Source organism: Gopherus evgoodei, chromosome 6 (assembly GCF_007399415.2).
Source record: "Gopherus evgoodei ecotype Sinaloan lineage chromosome 6, rGopEvg1_v1.p, whole genome shotgun sequence".
In the NCBI taxonomy this organism is placed as follows: domain Eukaryota; kingdom Metazoa; phylum Chordata; order Testudines; family Testudinidae; genus Gopherus; species Gopherus evgoodei.
Genome location: NC_044327.1, coordinates 98958809 through 98983924, shown reverse-complemented (window position 1 = coordinate 98983924; position 25116 = coordinate 98958809). Strand labels below are relative to the sequence as shown.

Below are 25116 nucleotides of genomic sequence, written 5' to 3'. Positions count from 1 at the left end.
GGAAAATAGAAAGGGGCAAAAATTCTGGCAAGTCAAATGTAAAAGTATAATTAGGCAGGACAAAAAAATTTGAAGAGTAACTAGCAAAAGATATAAAAACTAACAGTAATTTTTTAAAGTACGGTACATCAGAAACAGGAAGCCTGGCAAACAGTCAGTGGGGCCACTGGACGATGGAGGTGCTAAAGGAGCACTAAAGGAAGACAAGGCTATTGTGGAGAAGGTAAATTGATTCTTTGCATTAGTCTTCACTGCAAAGGATGTGAAGCAGATTCTCACACTTGAGTCATTCTTTTTAAGTGACAAATCTGAGCAACTGTCCCAGATTGAGGTGTCAATAGAGGAGGTTTTGGAACAAATTGATAAATTAAACAGCAATAAGTCACAAGGACCAGATGGTATTCTGAAAGAACTCAAAGATGAAATTGCAGAACTACCAATCATGGTAAATCAGCCTCTGTATCAGATGAATGGAGGCAAGCTAATGTAATGCTGATTTTTAAAACAGACGCAAGAGGTGACCCTGGCATTTACAGGCCAGTAAGTCTAACTTCAGTACCAGGCAAATGGGTTGAAACTATAGTAAAGAACAGAATTATCAGATACATACATGAACACGATATGTTGGGGAAGAGTCAACACAGCTTTTGAAGGGAAATCATGCCTCACCAATCTATTAGAACTCTTTGAGGGTGTCAACAAGCATGTAGACAAGGGTGATTAAATGCTATATTGTGTCTGGCCTTTCAGAAAGTGCTTGATGAGGTCCCACACCAAAGGCTCTTAAGCAAAGTAAGCAGTCATGTAATAAGAGGGGAGGTTCTTTCATGAATATATGGAAATATACCCATCTCATAGAACTGAAAGTGACCTTGAAAGATCATTGAGTTCAGTCCAGTCCCCTGCCTTCACTAGCAGGACCAAGTACTGTCCCTGACAGTTCCCCCACCCCGATCCCTAAATACCCCCCTCAAGGATTAAATTCACAACCCTGGGTTTAGCAGGCCAATGCTCAAACCTTACTGAGCTATCCCTCCTCCTCCCATTGGTTAAAGATAGGAAACAAAGGGTCGGAACAAATGGTCTGTTTTCACAGTGGAGGGATGTAAATAGTGGCATCTCCCAATGATCTGTTTTGGAACCTGTACTATTCAACATATTCATAAATTATCTGGAAAAGGGAGAGAATCGTGAGGTGACAGTTTGCAGATGATACAAAATTACTCAAGGTAAGTTAAGTCCAAAGCTGACTGTGAAGATTTACAAAGGGATATCACAAAACTGGATGACTGGGCAACAAAATGGCTGTTGAAATTCAGTACTGATAAGTGCAAAGTAATGCACATTGGAAAACATAATTCCAACTATACATACAAACTGATGAGGTCTAAATTAGCTGTTACCACTTAAGAAAAAGATTTTTGGGTCACTTCTGAAAACATCTGCTCAATGTGCATCAGCAGTCAAAAAAGCTAACAGAATCATGAGGAAAGGGATAAACAGTAAGATAGAAAAGATCATATTGCAACTATATAAATCCGTGGCATGCCCACACCATACTTCATGCAATTCTCATCTTAAAAAACATATATTGGAATTGGAAAAAGTACAGAGAAGGGCAACAAAAATGACTAGGGGTATGGAACAGCTTCCATACAAGGAGAGATGAAAAAGATTGGGACTGTTCAGTTTTGAAAAGAGACGGCTAAGAAGGGGGATGAGATAGAGGTCTAAAAATCATGTGGAAAAATGAATAGGGAGGTATTATTTACCCATTCATATAACACAAGAATTAGGGTAACCCAATGAAATTAGTAGACAGACGTTTAAAACATACATGAGGAAGTTATTTTGCACACAACACACAGTCCAGTTGTTGAAGTCTTTGCCAGGGGGCGTTGTGAAAAGTGTAACTGGTTTCAAAAGAGAATTAGATAAGTTCCTGGAGGACAGGTCCATCAATGGTTATTAGACAAGATGATCAGGAATACAACCCCATCTGGTGAGTTTCCCTAAACATCTTACTGCCAGAAGCTGGGACTGGACCACAGAGGTTGGATCACTCTATAATTGACCTGTTCTGTTCATTCCCTCTGAAACATAGAGCACTGGCCACTGTCAGAAGACAGACTAGTGGGTTAGATGGACCATTGATCTGACCTGGTATGGCCATTCTTATTTTCTTGATGAAGAATGTGTAGCTCTCCTTAAACAATACAGAAAGCCAGTGATCCAGAAATAGTGAACCAACTCTTGGAGAGCCTAAATGTAGCCCAAAGAGAATGCTGGGGAATAAAGCAACTTCCAGAAAGGGATCTAGCAGGAAAGCATAGACACTCATCAGGAAATCTGGTGTAGCACAAAACTCATCAGATACATGGCAACAAAAGGTCCCTCCAAACACTGTCACTATATACTTGACCAATATCATTAAAGCAGATAGGTAAAATTTTCAAAGTGTTGATCAAAAAAGAATGGAGTCAATTCAAGTAATCTCCACAGGTCAATCTAAATGAAAACTTCCTATGATTCTCTAGGGAAGAAAAGAGAAAAGGCATTGAAATAAATGAAAACAGGTAAAGCCTGTGGCTTTGACAATATATTACCAGAAGTACATCATCTTGGGAAGAAAACCCAACACTCGGAGTCTATGAACATGTCCCATATCATACAGGAGAACATGTTACCAAAGATATGCTGGAATTCTACGATGACTTCTTTACCAAAATCAGGTGAAGACCACTGTTTAATAGCCAGCTATCACCCAATATCATTCCTGAGTTGTAGCTACAAACTCCCGGCATGGATGATTCTACAGAGAATTACACAGAACATTTGAGTGATGATTAGGCATGTTTCTGACCAAATCAAATCACCTGTGACCAAGTGTCAGCACTTACTATGTATATTGAAAATGGAGGAAGAAAACTGGAGCTGACTTTTTTTTGACTTACAACAGCCTATGGTACCATCTGACACACTGGCTTGCTGTATAAGATAAGAATTCTTCTTAGGGGGGCTGTCATGGCAACTGAGCTGATGATCGGAGGCAGATATTTTCAGGTGGTTCTGGACCTCAAAACCAGCTCCTTGAGATTCCAGAAGAATGCATTCCGGCAAAACGCAGTGCTGTCAACTTTTTTTTATGTATTTGCCAATGACCTACCAAACACCATTTCCAGGCAGCTCATGTACGCCAATGATATCTGCTTGGCCTTAAGGGACCATGGCTTCGAAAAAAATGGAAGAGAACTGAACAATGATACAACTACTATAGGTGGTTATTACAGGAAATGGAGACTGAAACTAAGTACATCAAAGACTATGTGAACATGCTCCCACAGTCTCAAAGCCAACTTGGCCTTAACATCTTTTTGGGTGGGTCAGCACTTGGCACATGATTCAAAGCAAGTCTATATAGAGGTCCCCCTCAATTGCACGCTCACATACTTCACATACAAATACCATCTCAGTAAAGTAGCTCAAATGATCAAGACCAGAAATTGTCTCTTGAACAAACTCGTAGGTTCCAACTGGGGAGCCAATGCACAAACACTGCATAGTTTGGGGCTCACTCTCTAGTACTCACCTGGCAAATACGGTGTCCCAGTTTGGTTAAACTCTGCTCACACACACAGCTTAATCATACCAGCAGCATTACCCTAGGCACACTGAAGCCAACAGAACATATATGGTTACCAGTCCTAGGCATATTCCTCCACCTAACATCTGGCATCAGAATGCAGCCAATAAAATGATCACCAAGGTACAGCAAATGCCAGACTTGCCGCTGTTCATCCCACCATAGGATGCTCCCTATCATCGACTGCATAGCAGAAATTCTATCTGGACAATGCTGCACACTTTCCATCCAGCAATTGCTAGCATCATCAGCTCACTGTGGTGGACAGAACATTTTATGCATTAGGCTGAAGTCTGCTGTGAGTATTGACATAATTTGGAATATTTTAAAGGAATTTGATCACATGATGGAACCATTATGCAGATAAAGTGGTCTGATGCTAGCTGAGTCTGTAAAATAAATTAAAGAATTATATGTAGGTTTAAGGACTAGAACTGAATGAATTATTGTTTGGTTCACTGGCAGTTCCAAAAAATTGGAAAAAAATTAGTTTGAAAGTGAAATGACATCCTCTGCCACTACCAGGAACTCCTACATCATAATCAGGCCAAATGAACTACTACCTGGTTTTGTACATTCACACCACCTATAGAACCAGCTTTATCACGCACCTATAGAACCAGCTTTATAGGTTCAGGTGTGGTTTGCTGCACCAAGATTGACCATGCTGAGGCATCCAGGACTGTGCATCTGTAGTGCTGTGGCGGATGGCTGTTCTTTTGTTGCTGGGCTCCCCAGAGGTCTTCCCAAGCTGAATATTGCTGATTCAGAGGCCATTGGTTGGCTCAAGACCATTTACCTGGGGGTTTTGTTGTTTTTTAAACCTGGCTTTGCTTATATTGTCCATATATATTAGAGTTGGGCAAAATTTTTCAGATAAATAGTTTATTTGCTAAAAAATGCAATTTTGGGTTGACTGGAACCATTCAAGAATTTAACATAAAACCACCAAACAGTTTCAGACAAAAATATTTGGGCTGGAGTCGCATGAAGACTTAGACCATGTCTACACTTACCAGGGATTGACACTGCTGCGACTGATGCAGCAGAGGGGGGGGATCAGTTTAGTGGGTAGACCTGCTAAATCAACCACAGAGTGCTCTTCAGTCAACTCCAGTACTCCACTGGAATGAGATGAGTAAGGTAAGTGGACAGGAGAGCATCTCCTGTCAACGCAGTGCGGTGTAGACACCACAGTAAGTCAACCTAAGTTACAGTACTCCAGCTACGTGAATAGTGTAGACAAGGCCTGCGGCATCATTCACTAAAGAGAAGGAAGTGCCACGTGGAACACAGATTTGAAACCAGGTCTCACCCCTCCAGGTAAGTGTCCTAATCACCATGCTATAGTGTATTCCTGGATGAGTCTCTCCTGTTGAAACTGTTCCACCACCACTACCACCAGCATCACGTGTTTTGTCAGTCTAGTCCTTCATTTCTTTTGCTTTTATTTAAAAAATGTTAAAATGTCTGGAAAGGAAACTTTTCTTCATTTGATCCTAAATACATTTTTTGTAATTTTTTTCAATTTGCTGAACATTCTGAAAAGTTTTCCTTTCAAATTATTTTTTTCTAATTATTTAGGACTGACAGTGAACCAAAAAATAATTCATTCAGTTCTAGTCCTTAAACCTACATATAATCCTCTAATTTATTTTACAGACACAGCTAGCATCAAATCACTTCTTCTGTGAAATGGTTAAATTCCTTTAAAATATTCCAAATTATGTCAATACTCATAGCAGACTTCAGCCTAATGCATAAAATGTTGTTTGTTAATATCTGTCGTGTTATATCATGCATTTTGCTATAAAAAACCATATACTTGAGGGGATATCTACAGAAATATTTACATTATTGTTGACTTTTGTTTGGAATGGAAATGTTTTCAAAGCTCTGAAAGCTTAAATACTGTATGCTTGCATGTGTCTGAATGGCAGTGAATGGGTTCAGAAAAAAATGGTTGTTTCATCACAGATGTATCTCTGAGTAAAAATGTGTTGGTTGCTAAAATAAATATTAAAATATTACATAGCCTGGATTATTTTATTCTGGAGTATTGAAGCCAATCCATTTTAGGTTGTAATCTCATTGGTTTTTCAAGTTAAGCAAGGTCAGGCCAGGTCACTACATGGATGGGAGAACTCCAATATAATGCATAGAACATGGTTAGCGATTCTGTGAGTGACTCCTGGGGGACACTGTGCTGATGGGGATGTGTCATTTTTCATATGTAGCCATTTAAGATCCTAGGACACTTTGGTCAAAAGAAAATGTTAGGGTTTTTTTTGGGACCAAAATTGAGTTTAGGCAATGAAATTTGATTTTGCTTCCTTAAATTCTCTTAAATACTGCCTTTTATCCCAAAGCTCTTTACAACCTTTTCATCACCATAGTACCTGCATACCAGAAGTGAAAGTAAGCCAGCATGGTCCAGTACGGTGTACCCGCAAGAAAGTGCCAACCATACTGGCTGGGCCACTGATGAGGGGGTTAGGGGGAGGGGAAGGGTGCAAAAAGGGCAGCTGCCCCCCCGGGGCTCCAGCGGCAATTTAAAGGGCCCAGGAGTCCTGGCTGCCGCTGCCTAGACATCAGCAGCCAGAGCCCCAGGCCCTTTAAATCACCGCTGGAGCCCGGGCAGTGCGGGTTGGGCAGCACTGAAGGGCTGGCTGGCAGATTTTGGCCCCAGACCTGCCCCTTCTGCCTGAGGTCCCGCCTCTTCTGGGAGCCTAGAGTCACACCCTCTGCCCCCACACCTTGCCCAGGACCCCAGCTGCGTACCAGTATGTCATTTAAGTTACTTTCACCCCTACTGAATACTGAGTCCTTCATATTACATTCATTTGGGCTAGAACAAATTTTAGGAGTCCCTTGCTCGAGAATAGCCCCAGCACCAAAAACCCAACCTCTGACACATACCAAATATTTTCACTAGCAAAGTCTACGTGACAGACAGACACAGATTACGCAGTAAAGTACCAATTCAGGAAGGCAATTCAACTTGTGCTTAATTCCCTCTCTATTCAGGGCAGCACTTAAAAACATGCTTAACTTTAGGAATTTGCTTACATCTTATTCATCTTATTTAAATGAATGGGATTCAATTCAGTGCCTAAAAGTTGAGGGATGCTTTCCTAACCAAAGATTTAAATTAGTTAAATCACAGGGCATAAAAATAAAGAAACAACATTAAAATAATGCTCTATCAGTTTGAACTGCACTTTGGGTTTGTTCCTATGTTGATCATTGATTAGAATGATCTAGAAGGATTCTGTATAGTGTAAAAGGAATGGAAGATCTGGGACAAACTTTGAAGTAGGTCTTGAAAGTTGAGTGAGCACCACTGACTGAGGCTTGGTATATGCTAGGGAAATTTTCCTTTGTTACTAACACTTCTTCCACTGAAACCAGTGAGAGTCGCACTGGGAATCTCACTGTAGATGTGCTGCCAACTGCAGGCATTGTTTTCAGTACCATTGGTCAATTCCTTGTGTAGGTAAGGATCCAGAGAGGAGTATGAATATGCACAGTTGTAGCTTATTATGTATTTGTCTCAGAGTATTATATAGCCCTGTCTACACTGCAGAACAGGTGGGGTAGGTTGGACCAATATTAAAAATAGGTTCAGACTATCAAGGGTATACAATATCTCTATCTACTCCAGGTGAATACATGTAAACCATTTTAAAAAGCCCTTTTCACACTTAATCTTGAAAATGCTTCTTTAAAATGGGAGAAACATACTTTTGCCTGATATACAATGACCAAGAAAAGCATATGAAATCCATGAGAGGATAAACCCATTTTTAAACTGATTTCATCTAACACAGAATATTGCAGTGCAGACAAGGGCCTTAAATATGTGCTCTAGGGAGTGAGACCCAGCCTCTTCCTGGGAGAAAGGAGGACATTTTGGGCAAATATAAAGCCTTTTTGTGGTTTATTTTGACCTTTCAGTTGGACAAAGCTGTTATTTCTGTTTTAGGGAGAAGCATTTTTATTTCATCTTGAGTTTATTCTTTGTCTGTGCCAAGATTCCTTGAGACATAATTTAGAACCTTGCTGTGAACTTTCTCCCCCTGCTCCCATTTACAGGAGGAGACTTGGTTCCAGAAGATATTTTGTAATCCAAACTCTACAGGATAGATTGCTACACAGCATAAGCAATTGATCCTTCACCAGCACGATCACACTCTAAAGTGAATTTTAAAAATATAAATCAATATTACCAATATTATTTATTAAGTAGGTATAGCTTAGTAGATTAATAACCAACCTGCCTAGGTAATTCCTGGAAACCACCACACTGTATTCACAGACCATGCTTTTGTAAAAGAGACTGACAGAATTTTAGAGGATGAGTTTTGAAAGGTTTCAGATTAGAACTAGAAAGTATTAGACAATACCACGTCGATTTTATCCTATCACAATTTGCATCCCTCCTAAGAGGGGCAACACTTCTACTTGTGCTGAGCATTCTATATCAACCTTGTTCTCCAATGGACAAGTCTGTTTAGTTAATAATGTCTACATGTCAGACTGAAGAATGCATATTATATTTATATAGGACCAAACTGTAGCTAGCCTTTGCATAGGTGCTGCAGTTACAAAGAAACTTCATCTCCTTTGTGTCTTATTCCACTAGAGCTGATCTCTATTGCAGTTCCAGAGCTCTCTTGAATACAGGGGCTGCCGCATGTAACAACCCCTAAGGAACAAGTCACCCCAAAGAGGATGAGGATGAGGTGAGGTCATGGTCATTGTCATGGCCCTTCACCCCTAGGAGCGAAGTAGAAACTGGCATATTCCCACATATACCAATTAACTCTGGAAGCATAATAGCTCTTGGTGTCCCAGCAAGGACAGTGGGGTTCTGCACTACCCCAAGCTCAGGGCTAAAAGCTGCAATAGAGCCCATGAATATTTCAGTGCTATGGGACTAGGTGAGTTGCCTTCTCTGGAAGCACATTGTGGTCTCCCGAAAGCAGTAAAAAACTAATAAATGCTTCTTATAAAATACTGTATCTACAAATCCTACACCACTCTAAAATCTCAGATCATTACAGAATGTACGTCACATGAAAAATAACTTTCCTAGCAACATGACAAAGTTGACCTGAAAGACTTTTTACTTGTCAGTACCTGAGATCAGAGCTCTGTGCTTCCCATGCAAGAATTGAGGGCAACACTAACTCCTAAAGTAGCATCAAGAGAGCTATTACCTGCTCTGGTTGGGTAAATTGATACCATTATGTAGCTGTCTTAGTGCATATACAATACCTTTCTGATCACATTTAAAACTTATGTATTTATATTTTTTGAGTATAAGTCTAAATGTACATTCTGTTAACTGATCTAAGATCTCAAACAAAATTATTTTAAAAGTATTTTAGATTGCCCACAAACATGTTCAAAGTGTTTAAAAAAACTTGAAGGAAGATTTTAAATTCTCAAATTCCCCATTTCGGAGGCATTTTTTTTGTTACTACTAACTCCAAACTGTTATTGAATATAAAATGCAAATATAAAGGTGGGGAAGTTATTAAAAAGAAGTAATTCCCTAGTATACTAAGACTTAGGACTAAACGCTGTTGTGTCTGGCAAAGGGTAAGGAAGAAGGGATGCTAGAAATGTGAGGGTTCTGCTACCATAATCCTGCCAGTAGGACAAGACTCTCCATAGTGAGCTTGTGAACTGCTGCATGGTGTACTTTGCTGCTTCTTTGAACTTGCCTGTTGACGACTGCAGTCTAGGATCTTGCCAGGTGAACAGCTAGACACATCCTCTAAAATGCAGACCATGCCTATTGGGGATGTGGTGATTGAGTGAGCATTTAGCTGGTGCTCTACTGCACAGTATAAGAGATTGTCCCCTGCTGCTTGCAGTTGCGGTGATGTCGGTGTGGCTTCCTGTGCCCTCTTTACCACATTGGAGCACAAACAGCACTACACCAAGATTCAGCAGACAGAATGGCACATGTCAATAAGTGCCACTATTTTACTGCAATCTGGTAATACTGAATAAAAATTATAAGGGCATATTTCCAAAGGGTCTTACAGAATTGGTGCAGTTTTGCTGAATGTATGCTGTTATAATCCTTTATTATTGTATTATGGAAGCATTTAGAGGTCCCATCCAACACTATTATGCTGGGCCGTGTAGAGTAAAAGATAGTTCCTGCCATGCAGAGCCTACTGTCTAAGTACACGCAATGGAAAAAGAGTGCGAGAAAGGAAGTATTATCCCCATTTTAGAGATGAGATATGAGAGACAGAGTGGTCAAGTGATTGCACAATATTACACAGGAAATATGTTGTTGAGCAGAGAATTGAAAACCTGATTTCCTGAGGCACCAGCCCAGTGCCTTAACCATAAGACCAAGCTTCCTCTTAGTGTATAATATATGGCACATGATATAGCCATACGGCTCCGAAAAAGCTCAGTGCTGGAAATTATCATGAATGTATTATTCAGTAAATATAATGTCAACAACAACAAAAAAGAGTATGGTCATAAACCACTTTTTGTTTTAAGTTTTGGAGGAACTAGATAAGTATTTAGAGCATTTGAAAAATCACATATTTGTGTATATGAAGTAGGGTACAGATTTGAAAAGCTAGACATTTGGATACTTCATGACGGCTGCAGTTATCTTGAGCTCATAATTACATTAACATTCTCACAGCCAGCCAGATTCGGCTGCCACCCTTACTCATGTTCAGTCGAATCTTACTCAACAAACAGAGCCACTGACATTGCAGAGTAAGATTCTATTCAACCAGAGTAAGACTGTCAGACTTTGTCCTTGATGAGAGAATGATCTAGAATAGATTGGTTTTGCTGTTTTACATTGATAATATCTGGCTGATAATGTAACATGATTGGGTATATTTCTAAGCAGCACAAACATATGAAAACTATGTGGTTTACCACTTTACTTTAGCTTTCCCGTATGAAATGTTTACACATGTTAAATGTATGCAACAGTTCCTTGTTACTGGACTTTCTGAAAATAGAGACTTGAAATGAAAGGACATTAATTGCTCCATGAACATGGAATCCTTTCCCTCCCACTTAAACCCTGCTATCCTCTTTTGCACAGCAGATCCTCAGTATCACAGTTGGAGTTTCAGAGCAGCAGCCATGTTAGTCTGTATCCGCAAAAAGAACAGGAGTACTTGTGGCACCTTAGAGACTAACAAATTTATTTAAGCACAAGCTTCTCGTGTAGCCCATGAAAGCTTATGCTCAAATATAGTTGGAGTTTGTGATGATAGTGGCATGATAGAGTTCAAAACTACTTATTTTTCCCATATGCAAAAAACTAATGGTTGCTCTACCACTACAGAAGAGAAAAGAGTACAACTGAAAACAGAAATAAAATGCTACTACTGCAGCTGAGCTTCTGCATCTGGATCTTTGTTATCTGCAAACATTAGGGCTGGAATACTAGAAAAAGTTTTAGGAGCTCAATTTGCAGGAGCTCTGCACAACAAGATGCTAAATTCATCAGCGTGTGGCCACAACTCCTACCTTTGTGATATTCAACTCTCTCCCCACCAAACTCCCACTGAAAATGAAATATGAAAACAAAAGAAAAACCAGTAATTCTGAATTTCAGAGGAAAATTCTAAAGTACCTGTTTCTCATCAAAACCCTTCTATATATTTAGCAGTCTTTAATAAAAAAGAGTAATCACAACAACAAAAAGGTTGTGTGACATCTTTCCAGCACAGATATTGGATCCTCTCCCATTAGATGACTCTCCTCATCTGTCAGACCTTTCCACATCCCATTAATACCATTCGGTCAGCCGAGGTAATACGCTTGTGTCAAACTGTTTTCAGGAGATTTTCTCTTTCATTTATTTTGGCACTGTCTTCTTCCTGGGCTTTTTCTCACTTGTCATATTTGCAATCCTTCCACTAAGGAGAATTTACACAGTAGTTCCTACAGTAATATTATTAAGCTTCCAACATATGGCTTACTTAATACAAGGGGAATTTGAAATGTCTGCTTAATCCCGTAACCACTTGTGTAATTTATTTCTGAGTTATTTCCTGTTTCCTTAGTACAGTAATAAACTGGTTGTTCCCTAGTGGCAAAAAAAATCACACACAGATGTAATTCTGCATGATTTATTATTAAGAATAAAACTCAACCATTATTTTACTAATATACAAAGATTAAACTGCATCTTACTTCATTGTCTATTATTCAAATTTTGATTTGGTTTAGAATTGACTATTAATTCTACTTCACATCTAATCCATGCTTTTCAACATAAATGGCAATGGTAAGATTTAGTTTTAAATACAATTGAGGGAAAAAATCTTAAATACACCACTACCTCGACATAACGCCACCCGATATAACACAAATTTGGATATAATGCGGTAAAGCAGTGCTCCGGGTGGGCAGGGCTGCGCACTGCAGTGGATCAAAGCAAGTTCAATATAACACGGTTTCACCCATAACATGGTAAGATTTTTTGGCTCCCAAGGACAGTGTTATATCGAGGTAGGGGTGTAGATCTATATACTTAAACACTAACTTTTCAATGAAAAAAAGAGATTTTTTTTCTATATATTAAAAGTCAAGCAGGACTTCACGATATGGCTGTGAGTGCCTTGACTAATCAGAACTTCATAGTGAATAAAACCCAGATACTCCTGATCCAAAAGAACAGCCCCCTACCACTTGGAGTTGAATCTTCTTTATTTTCTTGCGAAGTGTAGAGACTATGACATGCACACAAATTATTGTGATTCAATCCGATAAAAGGCAATGGTGAATGTGCACCAGTGGTAAACAATCTGTGCCCCTCAAGGCTCTAAACAGAGGGCCTTGAAGGTGACTGTTAGGAACAGAAATGCGTATTTAGTTACAAAATGAAAATATATTCCGAGTCTTGCCATACAATCTTTGAATCAGGCCTGTTGCTATAAGGTTGCTGCACAGGGTACTGCCTTCCACGGCTTTCCCTACAGCCCCAGTATGATCCAGGTTGCAATTGCTCCCTAACTAGCCACCTGTTATGGAACAGCCCTATGGCATTTCGTATATAAATGGATATTCTGGAAATCAGACAGGCTTCATGGACTGGTTTCTGTGTACAATGTTACAATGAAGGAATCTACATTTAAAAGTATCCTCACAACTGGAGAGGTGATGATGCATTAATGATCATAACTATGGGAAGATGGGTAGAGTATGAGGAGTGGGGAAGTACTCTGGTTCTGGGCATGAGGGGCACAAAAACCTAGATCTATAGACAGACTGTTTTTTATTTTTGCGTATTTCAGTTGAAGAGTTACAAGCATCATAGAAATGAGAAAAATGACACCACCACCACCCTTCCTACTTCTCTTGCTGATTCTCCTCGCCACAAAAGAAACCACTCTTTGCTCTTTCAGCTTATTTTGTCATTCTCATTGCTACAGTAGATGCTTTGTGGAGTTACACATACTCCTCAAAGCACAGTGACAGTAAATGAGACAACCAAGATCACAAGGGAAGAGGAAGAAAGCAAAGTTTGTCGTCATCATGTCCTGCTTTTCAATGAAATGAATAGTTTTGGTGAGGTGATTCACAGAACCAGAGATTATAAAGCCAGAAAGGACCGCTGTGATCATCTAGTCTGACCTATGTGACACAGGCCATAAGACTTTCCCTTTTGAACTAGATAGCTTTCAGAGAAACATCTAATCATGATTTTAAAATGTCCAATGATGAAGAATCCATGATAACCCTTTTTCCAAGGGTTAATTACCCTCACTGTTAAAAATATGCACCATATTTCTAATATGAAATTGTCTAGCTTCAACTTCCATCCATTAGACTGTGTTATACCTTTTTCTGCTAGAGTCAAAAACACTCTGTAATGAAATTTCTGTTCTCCATGTAGGTACTTCTAGACCAGTGGTGGTCAGCCTGTGCCCACCACTGGTCTAGACTATGATCAAGTCACCACTAATCTTCTCTCTGTTAAATTTAACAGATTGAGAGCCTTGAGTCTTTCACTATAAAGCATGTTTTCCAATTCTTTAATCGTTATCATGGCATTTCTCTAAACCCTCCTCAACTTATCAACATCCTTTACGAACTGTGGATAGCAGAACTGGATACAGTATTCCAGTAGTAGTTGCAGCAGTGCCAAACACAGAAGTAATATAAACTTCCTTACTCCTACTTAATATTCACCTGTTTATACATCCAAGGATTGCATAAGCCCTTTTGTCCACAGTGTTGCACTAGGAGTTCATGTTTTCAGTTGTTTATCCACTGTGACCCCAAGTCTTTTTCAGTGTCATACCTTCCCAAAGGTTCCCCCTCCTGCATAGTCTACATCAGAGGTTGGCAGCCTTTCAGAAGTGGTTTGCTGAGTCTTCATTTATTCACTCTAATTTAAGGTTTCGCATTGACAGTGATACATGTTAACGTTTTTAGAAGGTCTCTTTCTATAAGTCTGAAATATATAACTAAACTATTGTTGTATGTAAAGTAAATAAGGTTTTAAAAATGTTTAAGAAGCTTAATTTAATATTAAATTAAAATGCAGAGCTCCCCGGTCTAGTGACCAGGACCTGGGCAGTGTGAGTGCCACTGAAAATCAGCTCATGTGCCGCCTTTGGCATGCGTGTCATGGGTTGCCTACCCCAGTCTACATTCTTTGTTCCTAGATGGATGACTTCACATTTGGCCATTTTAAAAACTCATATTGTTTGCTTTTTGTAAAAGCAGCTCAGTGAAGATTTCCCATGTACAATTACATTTTGAGACCTTGTCAATTAGTCATTTTTAATCCATGTTATGTATTCCATGTTCACTTGTATGATTCTAATCTCTTAATCAAAATATCATGCAGTACCAAGTCAAATGCCTTACAGAATTCTAGGTATAATATATCAGCACTATTATTTTTTATCAACCAAACTTGTAATCTCCTCAGAAAATAATATCAAGTTACTTTGACAAGATCTATTTTCCATAAACCCATGTTGATTGGCATTAACTATGTTACCCTCCATTCTTTATTAATTCAGTGCTGTTCCAGCTGCAATCCATTATTTTACCTGGGATCGATACCAGGAAAGAAAGATGATAAAGAAGATTTTACAGAAGTGTCAGGAGAAAGCAAAAATGCCATCCTAATTTGGGTTGAAAGATGATAAAGTACATCTATACTAGGTCTTAAGCAGTATTTCAAATTAGGTTAGCTATGCTGAGGTAGCTAATTTGATTTAAAAAGACACCCTTTTCCCTAGTCTAGACAAACCTTAATCATCTCATGATTTTTGTAAAGGAAAATGTATTACACATTTTCAGGTTTTGCACAAAATGTGCAGGTATGCTTTTAAAAATCTATTGCAGCACTACTAAAAATAAAATTACACTTAGATGATGCTTGGGTGTAGTGGACAGAGAAGTGTCTTGAAATCCCATTCAATCGCACCACACCCCACATTCATTCTGAAACACCCTCCATCACCAAAAATTAAACAAGAACAAAAAACGTTAATAAATAATCTAGGCCAAATTTCTATTGATCTCAGTTTTAAATTACAAGTTTGGGGTTTTTTTAAAAAATTGATAGATGTCTTCTCCCCCACCCCTAAATGGAAGACAAATCCCAGAGGGGGGAGGGATCTATGATAAAATCTCAGGCTTTTCAACATGGATGTTGTCAAGTTAGGCAGGTATTAAATTATAACTGCATTTCTTGTGGAAGTAAATTAAAGTTGTATAAAAGTCCTCAAATTTGATTAAACTGTCAGCTGTCAGTCAAGGAAGGCACTGGGTATGGGTGATGAAGCACTGGGATAAAAAATACGGGGGACATGCATCCTATTAGAAAACTTATTAACTAACATTTTTAATTAACATGATATTAAACATAACTTAGCATCTAGTCTAGACAGGGACAATTCATATTTAAAAATGTGTTCGCTTATCACGGTTAGCCCTAGAGTCCTCATATTTCCAGTGTAGGAAAAGCCTGAGTTTCTCTAACATTTTCTTTATCTCGGTGTAATCAAAGGCCAGGGCTGTTTGTTTTGTATCCAGATTTTAGTGACTTCTTCACCTGCAGTATAATCAACCACCTAAACAGCTTGTCCAAAACTGCACCACTTCTCCTTTCCCTCACTCTACCACATCTCAGCTAATCACCAGTCAGTCAACCAATACATCTTAACCGCACAAAAATCACACCCTCAACTACCTCAGTCTGCCACCAGTTCCCATTCAAATAGATGAGCTTTGTAGCATGGCTGGAAGTTCAACAGATCCAAATGGGGGAGAACAATGAAAAGGGTTGAGCTCTCATGGAGAATGCTCTCCCAGCTACTCCTCATTTTATGCTAAGAAGGGGTATTAGTTGTCGTACATATTATTTTTCTGATTAAAATAAGATAAAATTTGGTAGATGTCTTTTCCCCCTCCATATGAAGGATAGGAACCCAGGGGTGGTCTACAGATAGGAAAACCTCCAGCTTTTCAATTTCCCATTGCAAACAGCTACTATATGACTGTAATACATGGCAGCCCTGCACAGACCAACACAGAGGGATGTCTGTTTACAGCAAACAGGGTCACCACTTACACAGATCAAGTAACTACAAACCCTGCATGGAATCGTGAAAGGGATAAGTCTATTATTCCAACCCAGGAACTAGACTAGTGGCTGTGGAGATGCAGCAGAAAAGACGGTTACTTATCACTCGTAACTGTTGTTCTTAGATATGTGTTGTTCACGTCCATTCCAATTAGGTGTGCGCACGTTGCATGTACGGAGGTTGGAAACTTTTCCCTTAGCAGCTCCTGTCGGGACAGCAGAGGAGGCCCCCTAGAGTGGTGCCTTATGGCGCTGTATATAGTACCCTGCTGGCCCGACCCCCCTTCAGTTCCTTCTTGCCGTTGACTCCGACAGAGGGGAGAGGGGGTGGGTATTGTAATGGACAACACATCTTGAAGAACAACAGTTACGAGAGGTAAATAACCGCCTTTTCTTCTTCGAGTGCCTGTTCACGTCCATTCCAATTAGGTGACTTCCAAGCTGACCACTAGAGGTGGGAAGGAGTCAAGGAATGATTGATTGGAGGACAGCCCTGCCAACCGCTGCATCATCTCTGGCCTGTTGTTTGACGGCATAGCGGGCTGTGAAGATATGCACTGAAGACCAGGTAGCTGCTTTGCGCTCTCGTCGAAGGGGCTGTGATTGCTGGAGCTGGAACTTTAGCCAACTCATCATAGCATGTGCGAATGCAGTCTGTGATCCAAAACGACATGTGCTGCTCATATACTGGAAGGCCCTTCATTCTATTGGCTTTGGCCACGAAGAGTTGTGTTGATTTGCAAAAAGGCCTCGTTTGCTCTATGCAGTGCCTGGGTTAGTTAGCTTATCTCGATGCTGGTGCTTTACGGTGCCTGGGATCTCTAGAGCCCGATGCTGAATCACGCACCGATGCTGGGGCACTTCTCACCGAGAAGCCCAGGCCTGGTACCACCAGGTGGTCTGGGGCTGCTGGTTGCAACGCGGCCTCCATGAGCAGCTGCTTAAGACAAAAGTGCGTGGCTTAAAGGCAGGAGTTGTGGGGGTCGCTGTTGGGCACAGACTTGCGGCAGGTAGTGCAAGCTTTAAACCTCTGGGCTTGCGGCATGCCCCGCAGCCCAAGACTGGTGCCTGGAACTAATTCCCCGTCACCTCTAACTAAAACTGTATCTGACTAACTTATAAACTATCTAAGAACAACTGTCTAACTAGTAAAAACTGAATTGCTAAGAGATCACTCGCAAGCAAGAAAGCACATTCCAATGACGTCACAGACGGTAAGAAGGAACTGAAGGGGGATCAGGCCGGCAGAGTACTATATACAGTGCCACAAGGATGCCACTCCTTGGGGGCTCCTCTGCCGTCCTGACAGGACGGAGCAGCTAAGAGAAAAGTTTCCAACGTCCGGACATGGAATTGGAATGGATATGAACAAGCACTTGAAGAAGAACTGCTGTGTACTGTCTGTGGAAAAGGGGTGGAGTCTGTCCTCACAACTCACTTCTAGTTCCCTGCACAAAGCCCATTTCTTTTGTTGTAGGGAAACATGAGTGAATTTAATTCAGAATGTAAACTTATAGTGCCCAATGTCTTGTACAACAGTGAAATGTGCAGTGTGTGAATGAACTGACTCAATTCTGTCTGTTGAATTAACCAAAGGTCTTCATCCAGACATCACTCAGTGGTATAATGCTGAGAACTAAAAGAAAAATTAAGTTTAAAGAAATTTCAATTGTTTTGACCCCACTACAGTAAATGTGTTTTGGAGCAAGCATTGCATACACTAAATTGTAGGGGACAAATGCACTTTGGATAAAGAAGGGACGAAAGGCTACGTTTAAAATGTACACCAGAAGTACATCAGAAGTGGATACTATGAACACAGAAACTAAAATATGACATTTTAATCCCAAACAAGTGCAACAGAGATTCTCCCTCTTACTATGGATCAGAAAGATAGAAACGAGATAACTCTCCATTTAACCACCAAGACCTGCTTAAGTCCTTTGATAACTATTTGAAGAAACAGACAGACTAACCAATATGCATACTGTTGTTTCCAAATCTTTTCTATTTATGAAAAATAAAAATGTTCCTTTAAAAAGCAATGCCCAGTCCTCTTTACCTAAACTATATACTGTTAGGGTGGAGTTGGGTGAAACCCCACAGAAGCTGGTCAGCATGATAGCCTCCCTTTATTCAGGATAAATATAAGAAGCAATTAAACTCCATTTTGGAGTAAGATAGCTGACAAAACAGGAGCAACCACTCAATATACATGCGACAGGCAAGGTTGGTCAGAAGCTGCACTCTGTGGGCAGAGCAGTTTCACTGAATGCAAACAGAAGGCCCTGTCTAATGAATTGTCTAAGGGCATATGTCTGCAGCAAGAAGCAGGCAGAGAAGGTAGCAGGGAAGTCAAGGAGATAGCAAGAGAAGCACTTGTAGTATGGTTGAGAGAGAAAGCCAAGAGGGAGAGCTTTTTGGATAGAGTGCTGGCTGAAAAGAGGGCTGGAACTGTAAGCAAAGAAACTGACTACTGTGTTTTGATTCCTACTCTGTTCAGAGAAACAGGACTTCATAATAAATAAATAGGGTTGCATCAAAGAAATACTTGACTCCATTATCAAGTTCCTAATAGAAACAACCCACAAGATCTAGCATATTGGCTTATTGCTCAGGTCAAAAGGGGTAACAATACAATAGATTATAGTTTAAGCAGTCTTTGCATTCATATACATATCTTGCTGCTGCCCTCATCTTATTTCTGGTTCTATTTAAATAAAATGTCCCAATATTGGCTAAATATAGGCCTGATCCACAAAGAAAATCTGCCATTGACTTCAGTAGGTTTTCTATCAGGCTCTAGGCGTGTAGCTTTTGAAATATTCCAAGTCATAGTGCTACAATCATGATCTATCTGCCACTACAACCATTAAACCCCAAGGGAGTTGCTATCAGCATTTCAATAAAGTTAAGAAAACTGTGGTTTGTTGATTCTTTTGTTTTCAAAAACCAGACAGGTCCAGGTCTGGAAAAATAAAGCTCAGCATCTTTTCAATGGCCATCTAAAGAGCAATACAGGAAAAAAACCCTAGACTCCTAGCATAGCACTCCATACATTCATCAGAACCCACATATATTACACCCAGTGTTAGCACATCAATTCAAAATTTTTTATGTAATAGTTAATTAGGAGGGGACCTAGAAAGAGAATAGAGTTTAATATTTTCTAGATTAAGACAGATCTTTTAGATTCTAAGAGCGACAGCATTATCACTACTCCATCCAAATATAACTTTGTAAGGAGGTAGAATACGTCATGTAGACCAGGTCATTAGGCTTTTAATCCTACTTCCACCTCAGCCATCTGTTGCCTACTTTCATTTCTGCCTGTAAAGCCCAGCGTATAAGTACCTTACATAACTCCAAAAACCAGAGCAGGTACACAGGCCATAAATAAAGATCTGCATTACTTAACTAAGGCTAGTAAGACATACATAATGAATCTTACAATTCTATACAGTACAAAGGATTGTTGTTTCAGCTCCAGATCTTTTTCATACCATTCTTATTTTATATGTGGATGCTGAGTTTGGATTAATAAAAACACCTAAATCTCAACATTAACTTTAGAAAAGCGACATATTTTCCTTCTATATAATTCTAGAATCACTGTTTGGTGTGATTTATTTTTGAAGGAGATCATAAAGAACACTTATTTCCTGAAAAATATGTCTCCCTTCCTTGAGGGCTTTTCCTGTTTTTTCTGTCTGCTGTATCTATCTGGCCCTTAAGCTTCCGAAATCAGTGACACCTGCTGGCAGCAAACAGCTATCCTGGTTCTAAGTAACAGCAACAAAAAGGAACTCATGAGAAGAGAGAAGTATTTGTGCATTGTACACTGTGCTGCTAGACTACACCGGGGTCTATTTAAATAACAAATTTCATTTTCACTTAAAAGGGGGGGAAGATGTTTATGAGGATAGGTGATATACACATTGGGCAAAATCAGGTTACTGCTAATGAAGTTCAAAAAATGTACTGAAGACATAAAAGTCTGTAAATAAAATCATACAGACAGTAACTGAATACACACATATGAGAGAGGTAGGATAAATAGGTAAGTAATTAATGGGACTCTGTAACTTGTAAAGCAGGGTGTCAAGTAATTCACCGTAAATCAAAATTAGTGCCATATTAGCCAAGGATGGAAGTTCAAAATGAATGTTTTCTTGTGTCTTGGCAGAAATTGAGTTGGACACAATTAACAATGTAGTTTGTTTATTCTTCTTTTCAACAATAACAGCAAAACAGTAAGAGCTTACACTGACGTGCACTATGAATGTCTTCAAATATCACAATATCAGGATTTAATCAAGGTGAACAGCACATACACTAATAAACAACCTCTCATCTGATATTTCTTTCAATTTGTCTATATTTCTTATTCCTCTACTCCCCCAATAGACTAAAACCCACTGTACACATCATCAGGAGTTATTTTTGTCTTTTACATTTGAGAAAACAACTACAATTTATGTGAATGTATTTCACAGGGATTGATTCGGGGGCGGGGGTTCAAAAGCACAGGATTTAGAAGCAAAAATCTCATTGACTTTCAAAAGACTTGTGCTCCTAAATACCAACCGCAGCACTTTTGAAAATATCCACTTAAAAGCCCTAAACTGTTGTAGTAGATTGAATTGGACTACTTTTTGTGTTTACCATTGATCTTTACTGTATGTCAAATCTTTCTAATTATCTTTTCAACTACTGGTCCTGTGTACTGTCTTCCATGCTGCCTGTCTGCAGACACATGCCAAATTTAGACTCCACTAGGAGGAAAACTTCTCAAAGACTAGATATAATTTCCTGCAAGTTAAAAGACTTAAAGACATTTCAGAAAGAAAGGTAACCTACTCTCCATAACTGGAGTTAACTGAGATATGTGGTCCCTATTTGTATGTATGCATTCCATGCACTGGAGACTGGAAGATTCTTGGTAGCAGTGTCCATTGGTCCACACCTGCACTCTTCTTCTTCTCATGCTCTGATCTAAGGATATAAGGTATGGACAGGACCACCCAGAGGGGGAGGAAGGGGGCAAGTGGGGTAATTTGCCACAGGTCCTGGGCCCTGCAGGGGCCCCGCAAGCCCTGGCCAAGAATCCCTTCCCTGGTGCGGGGGCGGGCTAGAGGCTTCTCGGAGACGCTGGTGGCCACCACATGGAGCTGTAGGATATGCTGCAGCCTTTTCCAGGGGCTCGACTGGCTGAGCTGCCCGCAGAGCAGAAACCAGGTGCTTCAGACCCGGGCGGAGGTAAGCGGGATGGAGGCGTTGGCGTGGGGCAGGCTGGTCCTGTACTGTGAGGCGCTCAGCCACGCCCCAGGCCCTACGAGGTGAGGACGGGCGTGGGGACGCTTGGGCTCTGTGCCAGCCCTGCCATGGATTCCCCCCCGCCTGCAAGCCGCGCCACCCAGCTGCGCCCCACATGAGTGCTCCTGCTGGGCGCACCGGGCATGGCGCAGGGGCTAGGACGGAGCAGCTCTGTGCCCACAGGGGAGCTAGGGGGCTCCCTGCGCTCTTGCAACACTGCTAACGGGCAGCTGCTGGGGACGGGGTCGGAGGGGGCAGGCGCTCGGGCTGTGCTCGCAGCTCATCTCCCAGGCAGCGACAACTCCGGATGGAAAGAGCACTGCAGGTGGTTGGAGAGAGTGCACAGAGCACATCTGGTGGCTGTGGGTGACTGGCTGTAGGGGGCGTGCAGAGCTGGGGTGGCTGGAGAGTGCGTCTGGTGGCTGTGGGTGACTGGCTGCAATGGGTGCATGGAGCTGGGATGGCTGGAGACAGCATACAGAGCGCATCTGGTGGCTGTGGGTGACTCTGGCTGCAGGGGGCGCGCTGAGCTGGGGTGGGTGAAGAGGGCACAGAGCGCGCATCTGGTGGCTATGGGTGACCCTGGCTGCAGGGGCACACAGAGCTGGAGTGGCTGGAGAGAGCGTGCAGAGCGCATCCAGCGGTTATGGGTGAGTGACTGGCTGCAGGGAGTGCACAGAGCTGGGAGCGGAAGTTGGAGCAGTGGTGGGGGCATTTAGGAGTATTCTCTGTAATGAGTTTGTCAGGCCTCAGCAAGGAAGGGCAAGCCAGTCATTTGGAAACAGTTTCCGCTGTGTCTGGACAATGCTGTGTCCTGATCAATACTTGTCTGGAAAACTTGGCTTGTAAGCACAGCGTTGACTTTTGGAAGCAGAAATTCTCCCCCTCAAGAGGAAACAACCCCTTTGCATTTCTACAGTCCAAAACTCAGTCTGTTTTTTTGCTTCAAATAGCCCTTAAAAATGTACTGTGGGAGTGAGGGCTTCCGTACGACAACCTTCAGTTTGTGTATCTCAACGATGTAATGACTGGCAAACCAGGCTGATTTTAATGGAATTCAGGACAATCTGCAGCCTGACAGACAGGAGACTTCACTGGCCTCTGCACCATGCTAATGGTCACACAGCGCATTGTGTGCTAACCTAGTGCTGTGTCTGTGTACGTAGCTCTACGGTGAAAACCCAGTTGTGCTGTTAACTTGCAGGGCAATAATTTTCTGCCATAAACCTTAACTCCGTCAATAATATACCCTTTAGTGTGTCTTTGCACTTGTGTTATATGTACTCAGCTGATTTACAGTAGTAAATACCATGTCCCCCCAATTGACAAAGGATCAATAGTTCACATTGAGCAGTAACAGTCCACTTATCCTCATCATGCAAGTTCTGAGCTCAAATTAGGAGTCCCGGTCATGGACAAAGGCCCATTGTGTTAGGTGCTGTGCAAACACAGAACAAAAAGACAGTCCCTCACGTCCCCACACAGTGGTTCTAAAGTTCACAATCAGCTCTAATGCAAATACAGAGTGTGAATAAAATGAACTAGCTGGCTGGTTTCAAGAGCTGTGGGGCAAGATAGACTGATTTGAGTTTGAGATTTTGTTTAGTTTTTCATTTGCTTTCTTCCTGGCAAACATTGTAGTAACTTGACTGCTGTGTCTACCCAGGCGGGCCTGCTTTTAACTGCTGTGGAGAAGTGCTCTAGCTGCCACAGCAAAGGGCCCTTTATAAGTGCAGAACATAATAATCAGATCTATTACAATTACTACAGGTGGCAGGCTTGCCCAGAGTGGGGAGCAAGTGGGGCAATTTGCCCCAGGCCCCCACGAGAATATAGTATTCTATAGTATTGCAACCTTTTTTTATGGAAGGGGCCCCCCAAATTGCTTTGCCCCAGGCCCCCTAAATCCTCTGAGCGGCCCTAGGTACAGAGCAGATAACCGCTTCTCTAGTTCCTTCTTTATTGCATTTTAAGTCTTCATAATCCAAAGCAGAAGGGAAGGAATAGTGGGTAGCGGAATACAGACATGGACCACACATCTCAAAGAACTTTTGTTATGGAAGGTAGGTGACTTTTCTTCTTCAAGTGCTGGTCCCTATACGTATTCCTGATTAACAGTACTCAAGACAAAGGAGGGTGCAAAGATCTCTGTAGTACCGATGACTGTAAGACTCCTGACCTAAATGATGTATCAGCTGAGGAAGCTTGTACCAGGACATAGTGTCTTGGAAAGATAAGAATAGAACTTCATTTGGCAGCTTTACATATGTCAAGGAATGGTACTGCCTGAAGCAAAGCTACCAAAGTGGCCTGTGCCATGGTGGAGCGGACCTTCATTCCGTAAAGTGGAGGATCATCCGATAACAGGTAACAGAGCAAGATACAGCCTGAAACCCATTTTGATAGCCTCTGTGAAGATACTGATTGCACTTTCATGTGTTCTGTTAGAGCCACAGCAGTCTAGGTGATCTTCTAGAGCATTTTGATCTCTGATGATAGAACACCTATGCCTGATATATGTCCAGGGAATGGAGTTTCTGGTCCTCAGTGGTGGTATGAGGCTTAGCGGAAAAACACAGGTTACGTGTACAGTATGATTCAAGTGATGTCATTACCTCCCAAGAAGACTTTCCCATCAGAATCCAAACATCTAGGCAGGGAAAGACTATCAAACTATGCACCGGAAGTGTGCGGCCGCTACTGAAAGTATTTTAATAAATACTCTAGGCACTGTTGCCAGTCCAAAGGGAAGCAAAGCACCTGGTATTGATAATGGTTCGCACCTATCATGAACTTCAGGAACCACCTGTGGGATGGGAGGATGTCTATGTGGAGATAGGCCTCTTTCATGTTGAGAGCTGTAAACCATTCATTTCTGTTTAGGGATGGGATTATCAGGGCCAGGGTGATCATCCTGAATCTTAGTCTTCAGATAAAGACATTGAGGTGCTGGAGATCTAATATGGCTCTCAATTCTCCATTCTTCTTGGGGATTAGGAAATATTTGTAATAAAATCCCTTTCACCAATGCTGAGGTGGTACTGGTTCTATGGCTCCACATACAAGTAGGGAGGCTATTTCCAATCGAGTAGTTCCTGAAAAGGGATGAGGAAGAAGGTTTCGGAGGGAGAGGGGAGAGAACCTCTATGGTATACCTGAAATGAATAATGTTGAAGACACATTCATCCACTATTACTGTCCCTCATTTAAGGGGAAAACAGAACTAGGCAGCCATCAAATTGGAGAGTGGAAGGATCTGGCATTGGGTAGATATGTGATTCCTGAAGGTCCCATCAAAAGTACTTTTTGACAGGTGGCTGCTGTTTGCAAGACAAAGGAGGAACACTATGCTGGTTTCATCACACTTTCATGGTAGTTCATATACTCTCTGGTGAAAGAAAGGCTGCAGTGTTGTTCTAGGCACATAAAGTTTCCTGTTGATTTTCTCCTGGGTGCTGGGGTGTATATCCCCAGGAAATGGAGGATTGCCCTTGAGCCTTTTATTGAATCCAAGGCTTCATCAATCTTTCGATTGAATAAC

At 41.2% G+C, this 25116-nt stretch overlaps 1 protein-coding gene across 5 annotated transcripts in view; it reads right to left on the bottom strand.

The window, feature by feature from the left end:
- PDE4D (phosphodiesterase 4D) overlaps window positions 1-25116 on the bottom strand; it is a 960682-nt gene that overhangs the window by 136969 nt on the left and 798597 nt on the right. The gene's annotated exons all lie outside the window — the stretch shown is intronic.